This window comes from Sorex fumeus, unplaced genomic scaffold, assembly GCF_029834395.1.
Source record: "Sorex fumeus unplaced genomic scaffold, SorFum_2.1 ptg000345l, whole genome shotgun sequence".
Taxonomy (NCBI): Eukaryota; Metazoa; Chordata; class Mammalia; order Eulipotyphla; family Soricidae; genus Sorex; species Sorex fumeus.
In genome coordinates, this window is record NW_026606401.1 from 154,219 (window position 1) to 173,025 (window position 18,807).

At 50.9% G+C, this 18,807-nt stretch overlaps 1 pseudogene; it reads right to left on the bottom strand.

The window, feature by feature from the left end:
- Positions 1 to 1,038: 1,038 nt before the first annotated feature.
- On the bottom strand, positions 1,039 to 7,786 carry LOC130018972 (metallo-beta-lactamase domain-containing protein 1-like; annotated as a pseudogene).
- Positions 7,787 to 18,807: the final 11,021 nt, after the last annotated feature.

Consider the following 18,807-nt stretch of genomic DNA (forward strand, 5'->3'; position numbering starts at 1 on the left):
AACCCAGAACCTTCCTGTGCCCTTCCAGGGCCTGGCGTAGAGGCAGGACCTTCCTGCTCTCCCAGCAGGTCAGGCCCGCCTGTCTCGAGCTTCATAGCGGCTGCTCCTGGGGCTGGAATCGCCTCTCCCCAGTTGTGTAGGTCTCCTTCCACTCAGTTCTCATCAAGCTTCCGCTCCTGGGATGTTCTCCCAGAGTGCTCTAAAGGAAGATACCTCCCCCCCCCCCCCCACGGCCCCCTTCTTTCCCCTTCCTGTTGGATCATTCTCTTTCCTCAGTCAGCACAGGTATTTCCTCTCTGATAACTCTGAAGTCACCTCGAGGAGAGACGGCCGTTTGTCTGTCGCTCACTGTCTCCTATCCTTCTGAGCAAGCAGTGGCTGGAACGTTTCAGGTGTTGAAAGGCTCTTCAGGACTGAGAGAATGAATGATGACCGGGTAGAGGGACAAGGGTGATATGGTGTGCTGTGTGTTTTTGTGTGTGTGTGTGTGTGTGTGTGTGTTGTGTGTGTAAGGGGCATACCTGGCATTGCTAAGGGATCCCGCCTGGCAGAGCTAGGAGACCATGTGGAATACCAGGGATTTCACCTGGTTGGCTGCATGCAAGGCAAATGCCCTCTTAGCTGTACCTTGGCTCGAGCTTGGGTGTCCTACAGCGGGCACCTTCTTTCTGCAGCCTGCACCCTAAGAGAACTAGCAGGCTAGAGTATCCAGGGGCCGTTCTAGCCCACTGCATTTGCAAGATTCCCTGTTCATGGCCAGCAGTAGGCTTGGGGGCAAGATGGTTGGTGGTTTCCCGTTTTTATTTTTAACCACATCCCCGTTTTACAAATGAGGTCCCAGAGGAGGCAACACCGCCCAGGCCAGTCCTTGGACTCAGCTTGGTGATGAGAGAGAAAAGAGGGGTCGGTCCTCAAAGGAGACTTTGAAGCCCGTGGCCATCACCCGCTGGCTGCTCGGCCCATGCACCTCCGGGTCCTTAGTTCCTGAAGCAGAAGCAGGGTCCCCGGGATCCGTAGTGCCCAGTAGCGGTGCCAGATTCACGGGACACTCGTGCAGCAGGACCGCGGGGCTCCCCTGATCACCCGGAAGGGGGCCCCGTGGCCGGGAACCACCAAGTCGGCGGTGGCCAGGACCCTTCTGCGGCTCCGCTCCTGCGCCACCGGGTTTTTGCTCAGCGCCCACCACGACTCCTCGTCCCCGTGGCGCTCGAACACGTCGCCAGCCACCACCACGGGTGCCCAGGGCCAGTGCCCTCCACCACCACGCTCACGTCCCGCTGGCCGCCATGGCCCAGCGTGGCCCACACCTTGAGCCTGGGTCCGAGCCATAGGGGCCGCTCCTTGCTCAGCGTGTGCGGGAGGTAGAGGCCCCTGGGGAGGACACCAGCAGGAGTGCCCCAGGGAATAGCCCCAGGTTCCCGACGGGGTCCCTGTGCCCGTGCATGCCCACCACCAGCCCCATGTCGCCTGGGCCCACTCCCTGCCTCTCCAGGGACCCCAGCAGCACCTCCCCAGCCCAGGGCGCCACCCCGCCCCCCGCCCCGTCCCCGTGTCCAAGAGGATGGGGCCACCGGCCACCTCCCACAGCGCCGTCTTCGTCTCCGCGCCCTCGCGACGGGCAGATCTCGAGACTGCGGCCGGGCCCACACCACGGGCAGGACGAGGGTCACCAAGCAGTTAGCCTGCACCATCCCGCTCGACCCCCCCGGGCTCCACAGCAGAACCACCACTGAGCAGGGGCCGCCTGGCACCCGCAGCAGGATCTCCCCAGGCAGCAGCTCAGTCCCACCAGACTTCTCATCACCGGAGAAGGCTGTGCTGCAGAAAGAACATAGATTGCAGGTGCCTGCCCTGCTCTCCAGGTTGCAGCACCGGCCTGGACTGTCCACCACTCCCACCACCCCCCCATGTGCACCCAGAAGGGGACCATGTCATTTTCCTCATTTGGACTCTGGCTGCTCTACATCTTCCACTCCTTTGATCCTTTGATTATTTCTTCTTCTTGTTCTTCTTGTTCTTCTTCTTGTTCTTGTTCTTCTTGTTCTTGTTCTTGTTCTTCTTCTTCTTCTTCTTCTTCTTCTTCTTCTTCTTCTTCTTCTTCTTCTTCTTCTCCTTCTCCTTCTCCTTCTCCTTCTCCTTCTCCTTCTCCTCCTCCTCCTTCTCCTTCTCCTTCTCCTCCTCCTTCTCCTCCTCCTCCTCTTCTTTTTAATTTTTAAATGAGTCACTGTGAGGTACAGTTACAGACCTACAAACTTTCGTGCTTACATTTCAGTCATATGATGATCCAGTACCCATTCCTCCACTGGTGCCCATTCTCCACCACCAATGATCCCAGTATCCCTCCCACCACCTCCACCCCATCCCCCCACCCGACCCCGCCTCTGTGGCAGGTCATTCCCTTTTGGTCTCTCTCTCCTTTTGGGTGTTGGGGTTTGCAATATAGGTATTGACAGGCCATCAGGTTCAGCCTATAGTCTACTTTCAGTACCCATCTCCCATCCCGAGCAGGCCCACCAAGCACCCTTTACTTGATGGTCCTTCTCTATCTGACCTGCCTTTCCCCCAGCATGTGAGGCCAGTTTCCAAGTTGTGGAGTAATCCTCCTGGTACACATCTCTACTATCCTTGGGTGTAAGTCTCGTTTGATCGCTTCTTCCTGGTCAGATCTCCATTAGGAAGAAGGATGGAAAAGCGAGGAATTTTTGTCCTCGGCGAGGTCCCGTAGGCCGGCCAGCGGCCAAGCGGCAGCTCCATTGGAATTCGCTTCCACCACACTTTCCACTTTGAGCAGAAGGGGCTGCTCTCCACTGGCAAAGACCACTGACTGTCTCCTAAACTGCAGGTTTGGAGAGCCCCATTCGCTTCAGTTTTTTTGTTTTTGGCATGCGGCGCTCAGGGTTGACTCCTGGCTCTGTGCTATGGGATCACTGCTGGGTGACTTCGGGGAACGTATGGGTCACTGGGCATCCAACCCAGGTCAGCTCTACCCGCAGGACCATGCTCAAAACCCAGCTCCAGTTTCAAGACTCTCAGTGGCTGCCACATGCCTGCAGGGCTCTGAGGATCACTCTGGCCCAGGGTCTCTGAATCCCCCAGCACTGGAGCCATTACTGGGACTGCGGCTCAAGATGCTGATGGATGCTTCATGCGTTCACAAAACTTTGTCCACTGACACCCAGGGGTCCAGTCCGGCCACAGCTCCTGCACGCACATCATGGTAATCAGCTCCCATGTGGGCAGTGGCTTTCTGGCAGCTGTAATGGAGCATCAGCTTCCCGCCCTCCCACAACTTCACCCAGGAATCAGAATGGCCACGAGTCCTGGTTTTCCCAGTGTCCTAGAGTCTTTCCTCAGGGGTTGCTCTTGACAATAACTTTCACCAGAGTTTCCCCATCAGACCCCCAAGGAAACACTTTATAGATTTTCTTCTTAGGGGCTGGAATGAAAGTACAGTGGGTAGTGGAAGGGTGTTTGGGTTCTATCCACTGCTGGGACCCATCCCACAGGGTTCCTCAAGCACCACCGGGAGTGATTCCTGTGTGCAGTGCCAGGAGTAACACCTGAGCATTGCTGGGTGTGATCCAAAAAGCAAAAATAAATAAGTAGTGATTTTTTCTGTGTCTACAGAAGAATGAGGGATCTCTCTCTCTCTTTTTTTACAAATAACTGTTTAATTGAATCACTGTGAGATAGAACCTTACAAAGCTGTTCATTATTTCAGTCATATAATATTTCACCACCCATCTCTCCACCAGTGTATATTTCCCAGCACCAGTGTCCCCAGGTTCCCTCCCATCACCCACCTTCCCAACCTCCTGCTGCCTCTATGAAGAGCTTTTCTTCTCTCTCTCTCTCTCTCTCTCTCTCTCTCTCTCTCTCTCTCTCTCTCTCTCTCTCTCTCTCTCTCTTTATTGTCTGTCTCTTTGTGTGTTAGTTTGGGACTATGCCCAACAGTGTTCTGGGTTACTCCTTGCTCTGGATTCAGGAATTACTCCTGGCAGTGCTCAGGGTACCCTATGGCATGCTGGAGATGGAACCTGGGTCAGCCATTTGCAAGGCAAGCATCCTGCACTCTGAATTATCTCTCTACTCCCTCTCTCTCTTTTCTCTCCCTCTCTCACTCTTCTCTTTCTCTTTCCTCTCTTCTCTTGCACTTCTCTATTCTATTCTACTGCCCTCTTGTGTCTAAAAAATTACTCTTTCTTGACCACTGATTTTGTCTTCACTGTATTTCTAAAACTTGACCTGCAAACTTTCCGCATATGCGCCGCCAAAGCGAGCCCAACCTGCAAACTTTCTGAATTAAAATGATAACCATGATAACCTCCCTCCAACTCCAACTCTGTCCAAGCTGACCTCGACAGCAGCCTGACCTCTATCCTGTACCAGCCTCCCATCCCAGAAGTCCAGGAGGTAAGACTCCTTACCACCTGAGGGGTGCCATCCAGGACATCTATGCCATTAGCAGCTTTTGGGAGATCATTTGGGTGGCTAGAGACCACTGTGATCAACCCAAGACTGACAGCGGGGACCTGTTCTGGGCATAGCCTCTGGATTTTCAACTTGAAGACGGTGGACTCAGGGGAAGTGGCACCAGCCTGTTCTCCATCTCCTGCTCTGAGTGGTCCCAGGCAGCTGCACCTGCAGCTCATCCACTCCAGTGGGTGGTGGGGGATTCTGCAGACAATCTGGGGAGGGAGAAGGGGCCCACCATAGACTTTAGTGACTATTTCTGACCTCTAAAATAGGTCAGCTAGATAGGGTAAGAAAGACGGGTAAGAAAGACGGGGACATATTTTTCTGGGAAAAGGGCGATTTTTTTGTTTTGTTTTGTTTTTGTTTTTTTAAGCTATTTGCCTTAGCAGATCAAAGCCGTGTGATCTGAGTTTGGAGATTTTTTTTATAGTGTAGGAGCACTGCTATTTATTTAGCCATTGATTAAGCCGGTTTTGGAATTTTGGTGCTGTTTTGCAAATCAGGTGTTCAATGAACGGTGCTTGTTTCACAGACTGGTCCGATTTTGGTAAACGTGATTCCATCACAATCCAGAGGTGGAAGCACACCCCCTAGAGGTTCCCACAGTCCCTGCAGCCATTGCATATCCGACACCAGTCCCAGTCAAGGATTGATGGATTTTCTCTGAGCCATAAAGCATGTGGGTACCTGGCTTCTTTTGCTTAGTGACATAATTGTTTATTATTTTTAAATTTTTTAATTGAATCACCGTAAGATACATAGTCACAAAGCTTTCACCATGGATTTCAATCTTGCAATGTTCCAATACCAGTGTACATTCTGATCACCCATGTCCCCTGGTCCCCTCTCGCCAGCACCACCACCCAGCCGACCTCTGTGGCACGCACTTTTCTTCTTTTTCTCTCTTCTCCCTGAAATGTTTCTGAGTGGTTTTGTGTAATCAATGGATTGACCAAAGACCATCTGGGTCAATTCCAGACTGCGAGGGGACTCTAAATACAGTCGCTACGAACAGAAGGTGTTTGTGGGCAAATAGTTCTTTCTCTTGGATAAAAACCTGTGAAAGAGTGGGAATTTTTGTATGACTTTGTGGGAGAACAGCTTTCGATTTAGGAAGAAACTGAGCAGATGGTAGCATGTTCTCGTACTTTCTCTCCTTATGCTCACACATCCTCCATCAACCTGGAATATCGGTTGCAATTCCTGAGTGACCAATGATGCCTTGGTATTAGTTAATGTCCACTTCTTCTTCCAATTTCTTTGCCTTTTGGAAGTGTCGGTAGGGATCCTCCCAAGCTGTGCTCCAGAGGTCTGGGACCCCCACCATGATTCCAGGATCCTGGCTGGAGTAATATATAGAGGGGAGGGCTCTTGCCTTGCATGCAGCTGACCCGGGCTTGATCCCCAGCATCCCATATGGTCCCCCAGCACAGCCAGGAGTAATTCCTGAGTACATAGCCAGGATTAACTCCTGAGCACCACCAGGTGTGGCCCAAAAACCAAAAAAACAATAATGATTCCAGGATCCTCCCCAAGAGTTCTAGACTAGCAGGGCCAGAGGGACAGTGCAGGTCCTAAGAATGTGAGTGGTACGCTGGCTCTGCAGTGCTGGGAGTTCCCCGGGCCACCCCAAGTGAAAACCCCACACCCTTCAGTGCTCAAGAGCCTCTGGACTGCACCCAAGATCCTTAGGCACCAGCTGATCAAATCCAGGTCGGCCACAGGCAAAAGCATCAGACTTGACCCTGTAGAATGTCTCTGGTACCAGATTTATTTACTTTTCACCTAATACAATTTTTCTGTTGCAGAACCCCCTTCAGAATGAAACGTTCCATTAAATTTCTCATTCTTTTTTTGCTTTGGGTGAGTGTTGAGAATCCATTCAAACCTTGGCTCCCTCATCCCAATTTAATTCCACTTTTCCTTTTTTTCTCCCTTGTCTTTCTTGTCTTCCTTCTTTACTTACCCTACTTCTGTTTTGGTTTTTTTTTTTGGTTGTGTTTGTGTTATTTTTGTTTGTGTTATTTTTGAGCCCAATGATGCACGAGAAATCCTCCTGACTCTGTGCTCAGGGATCATTCCTGATAGGGCTTTTAGAACATATGGGATGCCGGGGATCGAACCCAGATTGGCCATGTGCAATGCAAGTGCCCTCCCTGCTGTACTTCTGCCCCAACCCCCTCTATTTCCTTTTTGTCCCCTGGTCTTTGGGTCATACTTGGGGATGCTTGGGGAGGGCTCTCAGTTTGGTGCTTAGGGAAGCTTGTGGTGCTGGGGATGGAACTGGGGGTCCTGCAAGCAAAGTGTGTGCCTCCAGGCCTCTGAGCATCTCTCGGATGTCCTTCCTTCCTTCCTTCCTTCCTTCCTTCCTTCCTTCCTTCCTTCCTTCCTTCCTTCTTTCCTTCTTTCCTTCCTCCCTTCCCTCCTCCTCCTCCTTCTCCTCCCCCTCCCTCCCTCCCTCCCTCCCTCCCTCCCTTCCTTCCTTCCTTCCTTCCTTCCTTCCTTCCTTCCTTCCTTCCTTCTCTTTCACTCCCTGAGATCTATCACAAGCCTGACGGTCCAAATGTACTTGGGGTCACCCACCCTGCTGTGGCCAGGGACTTTTCCACGTCTCAGGGGTCCCACACAGCACGCGGATCAAACTGGAGTGTGGCACATAACAGCACCCGCCTCCAGTCCCCTGCGCGTTCGCCACAAGATCCCAAGACTTTCATGCAAGTTTTCGCTTTCTTAGTGACTATTTGGATTAGACGAATATATTTTTAAAAACATAGCCTGTGTCTCGTGAATGTAACATCTGGATTCCCTGAGGTTTCTCTCTCCCTGTTATTCCTTTGGGAGGTGGGCAGCACCTGGGGGCTAATTGACACTTTGCTCCGGAGTTCCCCTTGCAGTTGCGGGTGGGGGGTGTGGGTGGGAACAGTGGTGTCAAGGATCAATCATCTGCATCAGCTGCGTGCAGGACAAGCTCCATTTGCCTACCCATCTCTCTAATCTCCCCTTCGTTTGGAGGGGGCCTTTTGGGGTCACACAGCAATGCTCAGGGGTCCTTCTGACTGTGCTCAGGCATCACTCGTGTGGAAATGAGCTGCCAGGCCGCCTTTCCCTCCCGTCTCCCTACATCTCTGAGGCTGGTGGATTTTCACCTACCAGACGGGGTCGCTGCTGGCCGTGGTGCTGCCCAGGTGCACCCCGTGGCCTCCTACACTCCATGGCAGGGCTCTGCAGGGTAGTGGGCCCCGGGCATCCACTTCACTGCCTTCCCCGTGTCCATCTCCGTGCGGCTCCAGACTGGGATCCTGGAGGCCATGTCTGCGCTGCTGACCCTAGAACCCACCCACTGATGGTCATCGAGCTGGCCAACACCCACTATGAGTCCAGGCACCGCAGCGACTTGCTCAACGCTCCTGCGCACCGCCTTTAGCCACCTGCCCGTGTTCTTTGTAAACGCCTGGGCCATGAAGTTCAGCCTGGCGCTGCCCGACAACAGCCACCCAGAGTGACTCATCGTACCAAGGAGGTGGATGCTCTGCTGTGGACCCCCGGGTGTGGCCCCCAAACAAACAAACAATTAGTTCAGAAAAAGCCTATGTTTATTCCTGATCTCAAAGAATTTTCTCTAGCCTGTACTCCGGGGGTGTATTTCCAAGATGTTACTATCACCTCCTCACATTTCCAAGTTATAAAATACATCAGAAACAGGGTGAGAGGCAGATGAAGAGACAAATCAAGTCAATAATATTTTGGCTATTGGAGGAAGAGAGAGAAAGGGAGAGAGACACAGAGGATACAGAGAGAGTGACAGGGAGACTTGAAAAGTCAGGTCAGGTCAGATTTTTGCCAAAGGAAAAACATCTCAAAATGCAAAATAAATAAATATGAGACAAGGATGGTATCTTCACGGTAGGTATCTATGACAAAAAGAAAAATAATTTAATTATTAATTTTGGGTTTGGGGCCACACCTGGTGATGCTCAGGACTTACTCCTGGCTCTGCACTCAGAAATTGCCCCTGGTGGTGTTGGGGAACCCTATGGGATGCCAGGGATCAAGCCCCAGTCGGCTGCGTGCAAGGCAGGCAAGTTCTCGCTGTACCATCTCTCCAGCCCCAGAAAAAGAAATATTTTTATTGAGCAAAGATTTCTTAGTGTCATCAGGCTGCCAGAAGAAATGCCAGAGGTGGCAGCGGAGAGAGCAGAGCGGGGAGGGTGCTTGCTTGCATGTGGCTGACGCAGCTTCAGACTCTGGCATCCCGAATGGTCTCCGGGAACCGCCAGGAGGGATTCCTGAATGCAGAACCAGGAGTCACCCTGAGCACTGCAGAATAGGTTCAAAAACAAAACAAAAAAATTAAAAATGCCCATATGCCACTGGCTGTGGGGCTTTGCCTCTAGACCTTTATCTTCCCCCCAGCTGGGTCCTGACAGCTGAGTGGTCAGCAGGGTTGTTTCTGCCAAGCTTCTGTCTGCCTTGTGCATGGTCACCATCACCCATGTCCTCAGGCCAGGCAAGAAGGAGGGTAGTGTCGCAGTCATGGACCCTGGCAGCCTGCTCCACACTCTCCTTGCGATCCTTTCCCAGGTGGTTTCTTGAACCTCCACTGTCGCTGATTTCCTGAGGTGCTGAACTTTTGGGTCCCCCGAGTTTCTTTGCTGAAGTGCCACCTGCAGTGGCTTGGGGAAGGGGCCACCTGAGGAATAAGGCGGGTCTCAGGCCTCAGGTAAGGGGCGCCCGTTCCGGACAGTCAGTGTCCCGACAACACTGAGAGCAGAGGCTGGTTCTCTCATCCCCTCTGTGCTGGGCTGGAGGCCACAGCGCCCCTAAGTCAGCAGCTGCTTTACACCCAGACAAGGCTCTCGGGGGAGCAGCCCTGCCTGTACCCTGCTCTGAGCCCCCTCCTCGGCTGTCTGTGTCTCCCTTCCCATCTCTCCAGCGACTCATTTCTTTTGTCTTTTTTCTTTTCTTTTTCTTTTTGGGTTGCACCCACCAATTCCCAGGAGTTACTCCTCCCTCTGCACTCAGGATTTACTCCTGGCAATGCTTGAGGAACCCTATGGGATGCCAAGGATCGAACCAGTGTCGGCCTTATGCTAGGCAAACTCCCTGCACCCTGAATGAATACTCCGACTCTATTGTTTCTTTTTTCTTTATAAGAGATGTCTATTGTAGCGTTGGAGAACTGTTCCTCCTCCAGAACCCTGGGAAGGGATGTTTGTACCTCCCCTACCATTTCCCTAGTCCCTCAGCTCTTCTCTCTCTCTCTCTCTCTCTCTCTCTCTCTCTCTCTCTCTCTCTCTCTCTCTCTCTCTCTTTCTTTTTGGGTCACACTTGGCAATGCTCTGGGGTTATTATTGGCTCTGCACTCATACATTATATTGACAATGCAAGGGGAACCATATGGATGCCGGAGATCAAACCATTGTTGGCCGCTTGCAAGGCAAATTCCATCCCCGCTGTATTATGGCTCTGGTCCCACAGAGCATTTTTATAAGCAGTGAGACAGTGCAGTGGTGAGACAAAGAGAAGAAGAAGAACACATGAATGAAGTGTTGCGATTGGTTGTGTCATGACAATACACTGAGGGACATTGAGGCAGGCAGGGAATTAGACACCTGTCTTAGTGGGGGTCCTTGTGGCTGAGACTTGTGACAGTACATTGGGTTTTAGGTCCCAGGGAGACATTTACTAATCTCCTGATTTGGTGGTCCCGCTCCCTTACTGCCATGGTCACAGGTACGTTTGGGTCCCTCTGTTCTGTCCTGGTCAGCTCTGTTTTATGACCTAATCATCTCAGCCCAGTTCCCAGGACGGACTGCTTGCACTCCTGCCTCTGGCTGCCTGTTTCCCTGGCCCGTGTTCCTAACTTCCCCATCACTCCAACAATTCATCGAGGGAACACACTTCTTGATCCCAAGGTCACAGGGAGGGCAAAGCAAAACTTGCCCTTGAACCCTACGTGTCACAACTCCCACACCCAGCCAGGCACCCAGAAACCAAGAAATTGCATTTTGTGGAAACTGATAGAAGGTGGATTTACATTTTGATTATTCCAAGTGTCCCACTCACGAATACTGACTCGGTTGACACTCTGCTGACAGCCTTGGGTTGTACCCGAGGCTGCTCCATTCATTCGAGACACACAAGATTCCTCCCACAGAATGTCCACTGGTTCAGCCCTTCTGGACAACAGTATGGACGATTCTCAAAAAATTAGAAATTGAGCTCCCATTTGATCCAGCAATACCACTCCTGGGAATATATCCCAGAGAGGCAAAAATGTATAGTCGAAGTGACATCTGCACTTGTTTGTTCATTGCAGCACTCTTCACAATAGCCAGAAACTGGAAGAAACCTGGATGCCCAAGAACAGATGACTGGTTAAAGAAACTTTGGCACATCTACACAATGGAGTACTATGTAGCTGTTAGAAAAGATGAAGTCATGAAATTTACATACAAGTGGTACAATATGGAAAGTATCATGCTAAGCGAAATGAGTCAGAAAGAGAGGGATAGACATAGAAAGATTGCATTCATCTGGGGGATATAAAGTAACAAAGTATGAGATTAATACCCAAGAATAGCTGAGATCAGCACCAGGAGGATTACTCCATAACTTAGAGGTCAGCCGGGTATCCTAGAGGAAAGGGCAGTTCAGATAGAGAAGGGAACACCAAATAAAGGGTGTTTGGAGGATCCTCCCAGGAGGGGAGATGCATGTCGAAAGTAGACTATGGACTGAACATGTTTCCCACTCAATGCCTCTTTTGCAGACCACAACACCCAAACGGAGAGAGAGAACACAGGGGATTGCCCTGCCACAGAGGCAGGGGGGGATGGGGGGATGGGGGTGGGAGGGATATTATCCATGGTGGTGAAAAACGGGCACTGGTGGAGGGATGGGTATCTGATCATTGTATAATTGAAACCCAAGCACAAAAAATTGTAAATCTACAACTGTAAAAAAAAAATAAAAAATAAAAATAAAAAAAGAAGAAAAAAAAAGTTATTAACATCTTAAAAAAAAAAAAAGATTCCTCCCACAGGGGCTGGAGCAATAGCACAGCGGGTAGGGCGTTTGCCTTACACGCAGCCACCGGAGTTCGATTCCCAGCATCCCATATGGTCCCCCGAGCACCGCCAGGAGTAATTCCTGAGTGCAAAGCCGGGAGTAACCCCTAAGCCTTGCCGGGTGTGAGCCCTCCCCCCCCCCAAAAAAAAAGAAAGAAAAGAAAAAAAAAAAGATTCCTCCCACAGCACAAAGTTCCAGCTAGCCTCTGCCTTGGTGGCCCCTAGTGGTCATTATGGGGCACTGCAAATCTAGAAGAAAAGGCAGAGCGTTTTGGAGCTAAAATTTCAACTGTAATTAGAGTGGACACCAAAATTTTCCTGGACTTTCATTTCCTCGTTTCTTTCTTCCTTCTTTCCTTTATCCTTTTCCTTCACTTGTATCACTTGTTCAATTGTTCATCGATTTACTCGAGTGGACACCAGTAACGTCTCCAGTCGTCCCTGTCGCGAGCTAGTGTAGCCTAATGGCATATGGGGGCTCTTTCGTGGTAAAGGGAATGAGACCCGTTGTTGTTACTGTTTTTGGCATATCCAATACGTCAAGGGAAGCTTGCCAGTCTCTGCCGTGCTCATGGGTTACTCTCTGTAGCTTGATGGGCTCTCCGAGAGGGAGAAACTTCATTGCTCTCTCCCAGGAACTTTGTTTTATAGTCCTTTTCCTTATTAACTAAAAGTAAGTAAGTAAAGGCCCTCCCGTTGATCATTGATTTGCTCGAGCGGGCCCAGTAACGTCTCCATTGGAGACTTTGTTGTTACTGTGTCTGGCATATCGAATACGTCACGGGGAGCTTGCCAGGCTCTGCCGCGCGGGCGAGATACTCTCGGTAGCTTGCCGGGCTCTCCGAGAGTGGCGGAGGAATCGGTTGGCCATGTTGGCTGCGTGCAAGGCAAATGCCCTACCGCTGTGCTATCGCTCCTGTTTTTTAATCATATTTTTAGTAATTTCTTTCCTTGAATGGATGAGCATGCGATTAAACTCTCTTTTCACCACAAGTGTCATTTCAAGTTGGAAAGTTTACTTTGATGAGAGAGAACGGGAGGATGAGGGGAGAGAGAGAGAGAGAGAGAGAGAGAGAGAGAGAGAGAGAGGAAAAGGCAATCAGGGCAATGGACCGACAGTACAGTGGGGAATGCACTTACCTTGTATGTGGCTGCCCCAAATTTGATCTCTGAGCATCACTAGGTATGACCCCAAAACAAGCAACAACAAAAACAGTTTTTTAAAAAAATGAAGACAACTATCAAGGCAGGACTAGAAGATTCCAATCCTGAGCCTTTGCTGTGGCTCTTGATCCCAATTTCTGGAACATCTTCCATGGCTCAGAAGTTTTCAAGGCTTTGGGCTCAGCTTTCTCAGGGGTGGCCCAACATGACACGACCACCACAGGATGGTGTTGTGATGTGGCCAGATCTACTAGACCCGTCATTTCTGGAAGCATGGGGCCCGAACCACAGTGATTTAACTTAAATATGTCAAGGATGGAGGATAGGTGTAGGAGAGAGCCTGGAGTGGAGGGATGGGGTCACGAGGTCTTGGGAATAAGGGTGGGAACATGGATGGCTGACCCTACTGCAAACACCTTTGGAAATCATTGTCCACATTAAAGAAATAGAGGCCAGAACTGTAGTACGGCTGGCAGGGTGCTCGACTTGCATGTGGTCAACCTGGGTTTGATCCTTGGCACCCCATAAGGATCCCTGAGCCTATTAGGAGTGATCCCTGAGCACATACATAGTCGAGAGAAATCCCTAGGCATTGACCGGTCTAAAAAACCAAAATTATACATATAATATATTATATGAGACAGACACCAAGCATAGTAGACACACTGTCTGTCACACTGTCCACCCGTTGTTCATCGATTTGCTTGAGCGGGAACCAGTAACATCTCCATTGTGAGACTTGTTGTTACTGCTTTTGGCATATCGAACACACTACTGGGAACTTGCCAGGCTCTGCTATGCCGGCAGGATACTCTCGGTAGCTTGCCAGGCTCTCTGAGTGGGACGGAGGAATCGAATCCTGCAAGGCAATGCCCTACCCGCTGTGCTATTGCTCCAGCTTATCTGATATATAATAGAAATATATATTTTATGAGGCAAGAAGTGTGTAGGACTGACAGACGATGGTCTCTGTGAAGTTACTGCACCTCCTCTCTCAGGCCTGCGAGAGAGGAAAAGAAGAACCTGGCAGTGCAAGGGGGAACTTGAGGGGTCATGCTGGGGTTGGGGACAGGGAGAAGGGAAGTCACTTTGTTTGCTGCCACTGCAAACAAAGAGAGCACTATTTCTGTGAAATCATGGCTGCCCATCCCTTGAACCACCCCTTGGACCAGTTCTTCACTTCAGCCTGGGCACGGGTAGGCACAGCCCCCATAGTGGGAGCTGAGGGTGGCCAGGTGCCAGCCCCCATCTCTCGGTCCCTCTCTCTGAGGCCAGGCTGAGAGAGGCCCATGGCCAAAACGTCCCTCCTGACAGCCTCAACATGCCCCGCGGCCACCTTGTCCCGGGCAGGAATAGCCAGGGAGGAGCAGAGACAAGTTTAGAGCCAGAAATGCACACCGGCGAGCTGCCTCGGAGTGTCCAGGGCAGCTAAGCAGGGGTGCAGGGAAGAGGGGAGAGAGTCCAGCACCTGGGTTAGGCCCCGACACCACACCTAAGGCGGTGGGGCCCCTGCAATGGCCTATAGAGGCCCTTGTGCAATACAGAAACAGAGCAGCCTTGGTCACAGGAAGCGCTGGTCACGCTGGGGCTCCCTGCACTGTCCCCGCCTGCTCCTCCCTCCACTGTGCTCAGGAGCCCCCAGCCGCCCACAGAGAAGCATCCTTGCCGCAAGCCCTGAGCAGAGCACAACATGGGCCCGTCCCCGCTGCTGCTGCTGCCCCTGCTGGTCTCTGTGCTGGATGGTGAGTGACCGGACATGGAAGCCCACGGGGTTGAGCTGGCAACTGGGGGATGTGCCTTTTGGGGGTCTGGGCAGGGCCCTCTTGGCCAGGAGCAAAGAGTTGCCCTGGTGCTGGGTCATCCCTATCCATTAAGCCTGGCCAGAGGACACTGCTCAGATGGACGGTTCTGCCCTGCCCAGGGAATTGGGGCATCGGGATCACACTTCTGTGTCTCTCCTCCCAAACCAGCTGCCCCTGGAGACTGTGACAATGAAAACTTTGGAGTAGACCAGCCAGAGCACCTGGCAGCCCCTGAGGGCGGCTCCGTCCGCATCCCCTGCTCCTTCCACTACAGCTGGGAGTTAGCCGAGAATCCTGAGGTGAAGATAGGCTGGAGGTGGAAGCACTTCCATGGAGATTTCATCTACAACCAGACTCTGAATTGGACCCCTAAAGAATTCAAGGACCGTCTCCACTGGAACTGCATACAGGGCGAGAACCGGGGCGCCCTCCTCATCCGGAACCTTCGCAGGGAGGACGCGACCTCGTACTTCTGCTTAGTGACACTGAACACAAAGAGATGCGGGCCAAGGGTGATTCAGTCTGTATGGGGAACCATGCTCAGAGTCATTCCAGGTGAGTCAGTTGTTTGGGCCTAAAGCCTCCTGCTTTTCGCATTCTCCATTTCAGTTACATTTCTGAAGAATTTGGTCATCAATTTAAAGTTTTGCAGACTGGAGAAAGTGGGCAGGGCAGTAGGTAGGATGCTTGCCTTGCATGTGGCTGACCCTGGCTTAATTTCTACTACCTCATATGGTCTCTGATGTCACCAAGAGGGATCCCTGGGCACAAGGAAGAGGGAATTCCTGAATGCCACCAAGTATGCTTGCACAAATACAATTTTTAATTTGTGGAATTAATGTGTATTCATATTCATTTGTTTTTAAATAAATATGGGAAAATCAAGTAATTTTGAGTTGACTTTCACCGTGCAAAGTCATCACAGCAAACGATCTTGTGAGTCAGTATCACTCCCAAGTTTGTGTTTGCTTATGAATCTGAACCTGAAGAGGGCTTGCTCTGCAGACTGACCTCATTGCATAAATGTATAGCGAGTGTTTGCCTAATTTCTTATTTCTAAGCCCCAAATTCGTGTTTTTAAATTTGCATAATGCTGTTCACAATAATTGTTACATTCATTATTTCAACACCAATCCCACCACCTTCCCCCCACCATTACTTTTACTCTTCCCACCACCCCTCAGCCTGCTCCTTAGGCAGATTATTAAGCTTGTCTAGCTGAGTCGGGGCTGGTTTGTGGGTGTGACTCCACATACTCAACTTTTGGACTTCTGGATGGGGCCCTACATGCCGGGCAGCCAGACTGGGGTTCTCCTACCCTGCTCTGAACATCACCCCGCAGTTAGATGGTCCCTCTGGAGCCCACAGCCACGCGTTGCCCCTGTAGCCACACACTCTTCCCAGTCGGCTGGTGGCAGGACGCAGACCCAGCACTGTGCTGGGCCCTCTCCAGCTGTGCCAAGGTGGCCCTGGACTCCCCGTGAGCCTCAGGCATCAAAGCCTCCTCAGAGCACATGGTCCCCAGGGAGCACCGCCTGTTCCCAATTCAACCAGTTTCCTGGGTTTGGGTTTGGGGTTTTTGTTTTTTGTTTTTGTGTCACACCTGATAAAACTCAGGAACTACTTCTGACTGTATTCCGGGATCACTCCCGATGTATCCGGGGAACCCTGTGGGATGCCAGGGATCGAACCCACGTCGGCCACGAGCAAGGCAAACAAAACGCCCTCCCCACTGGACTATCTCCGAGACTCCAGGCTCCAATTTCTAGAATCTCAGTGGCAGCCACATGCCCGCAGGGCTCTGAGGATCACTCTGGCCCTAGGTCTCTGAATCCCCTGGCACTGACCTCCCTGGAGCCCTTGCTGTGGCTGGCCCTGGGGGGAAGGAGGGAGAGCTCAAGATGCTGATAGATGCTTTGTGCGTTCACAAAACTGTGTCCACTGACACCCGGGGGAACCAGACTGGCCGCTGCTCCTGCACACACACCCTGGTAATCAGCTGTGTGGGCGGTGTCTCTTTGGCAGCTTTTACGGATTAGCAGCTTCCCACCCCTCCGCAACTTCAACAAGGAATCAGAATGGCCGCGTGTCCCGGGTTTCTCTGTGTCCTAAAGACTTTCCTTAAGGGCTCACTCTTGAGAACAACTTTCAACAGTTTTCCCATCAGATCTCCAGCGGAAATACTTGATAGATTTTCTTTTGGGAGCCGTAGCAATAGTACAGCAGGTAGAGCATTTGCCTGCAATCGGCTGACCTGGATTCCATTCCTGGCTTCCCACAGGGTTCCTCAAGCACCACTTGGAGCAATTCCAGAGAGTGATCCTGAGCATCGCAGAGCCAGGAGTAATCCTGAGCATTGCTGAGAGTGTGTCCCAAAAAGCATAATAAATAAAGATTTTCTTCTGTGTCTACAGGAGAATGAGGGATAATTCTGTCACTGTCCTCCCGTTGTTCATCGATTTGCATGAGCGGGCCCAGTAACGTCTCCATTGGAGACTTTGTTGTTACTGTATTTGGCATATCGAATACATCACGGGTAGCTTGCCAGGCTCTGCCGTGCGGGTGAGATACTCTCGGTAGCTTGCTGGGCTCTCCGAGAGGGGCGGAGGAATCGAACTCGGGTCGGCCATGTTGGCTACGTGCAAGGCAAACTCCGTACCGCTGTGCTATCGCTCCAGCCCTAGGGATAATTATCTCTTTTAAAAAAATACTTATTTTTATTGAATCAAAGTGAGACAGACAAGTACAAAGCTGTTCATGCTTGGATTTCAGCCATACAGTGTTCCAAAACCCATCCTTCGACAGTGTACATTTCCCAGCACTAGTGTCCCCAGGTTCCCAGCCATAACTTCACACCCCTGACCCCCTGCCTGCGTCTATGACAGCTGCTTTTCTTCTCTCTCTCTCTCTCTCTCTCTCTCTCTCTCTCTCTCTCTCTCTCTCTCCCTCTCCCTCTCCCTCTTTCCTTTTGGCATTGTGGCATTGTGGTTTACAATATTGATACTGAAAGGTTACTAAGAATGAGGGAGAACTGTCTCTTATGTGCATTATACAGATTAAAGATTTTGGGGGGTATGGTGCCGACAACAGGTCAACCTGTACCTGCAGGGCGGGTGCATCAGCAGCCTGATGCTGCCTTCAGGCTTCCTGACACCCCAAAATTGCCTCTGTGTCTTTGGCGAGACCCAACTACTAGGGGCCAAGTTTATCAGGAAATTAAATGGTCAAAAGTGACATATGTGGGAATCACGGCCACAAGCACCTCTAGCTCAGCTATTCCGGCTCATTTATTGGCCTTATTTCAGAGACCCATAAATCTCAAAAGAGATCAAAAGCTGCAGTTAATATGAGACTCGCGCATGTCTGAACTTATGGGCGTCAATTGAAGGTGGCCGCCCAAGCAGAACCTCAGATTGCTTCCACAATCCAAAATCACAGCCATACCCCCGACCTAGCTCCACCATCTGAGGACAGAAATTCTCAAGATATAATCTGCTGAAATTTCAAGTATGTGGGTTTTGTGACTGAAATCTCCAGACTTTCTCAGAATTGGGATGGGTTGTCTCTTCCCACCTCCCTATACTTCCGGAAGCCTCAGCAGTCACATCCACACCCCAAAGTGGCCAACCAATTGAAAAGCTACGCCAGCCTTACCGTCCTGATAAAAATACCAGATGCTCTGAACAAACACCATGACCTCTTAGCACCTGTATTCCAAATCATAATGCAAAAAGGAAAAGGAGAGAGAAAGCAAGAAGTAAAAGTGCCTACCATAGAGGGATGTTGGGTGGGGGACTGGGGTGTTGGGGGATGGTGGTAGTGAGACAGGAGACATTCGTGTGGGAAATGGAGATTGGTGGAAGAATGGGTGCTGAAACTTTGACTGAAAACCAATTATGAACAGCATTGTAATGGTCTATCTCATGAATATTCAATAAAATTAATGATAATAATAATAAAAGTAATGTGGAGTTCATGCCCAATTCAATCAGCTTAATCAATGGCTGAATAAATAGCAGTAATCCCAGATTTCTAAAAAAAAAAAAAGATTTGGGGCACCACAGAGAGTGTTCCAGGCCTAGCGCTCATGCTGGCAGAAGCTCTGGACCACCTAGTCCCCTGAACACTGCCAAGAACAACACACGCCCCCCGGACCAGGTGGAGCAGAGTCCCAGACACCAGGGGAGTCACCCAAACCCCAAAACCCAAACTAGCTTTTTGCTTGTTTCAGAAAATCATCTCACCTACGGAAGATTTTAACTAAGCACACATTCACTCCTGACAGCACAGATTCC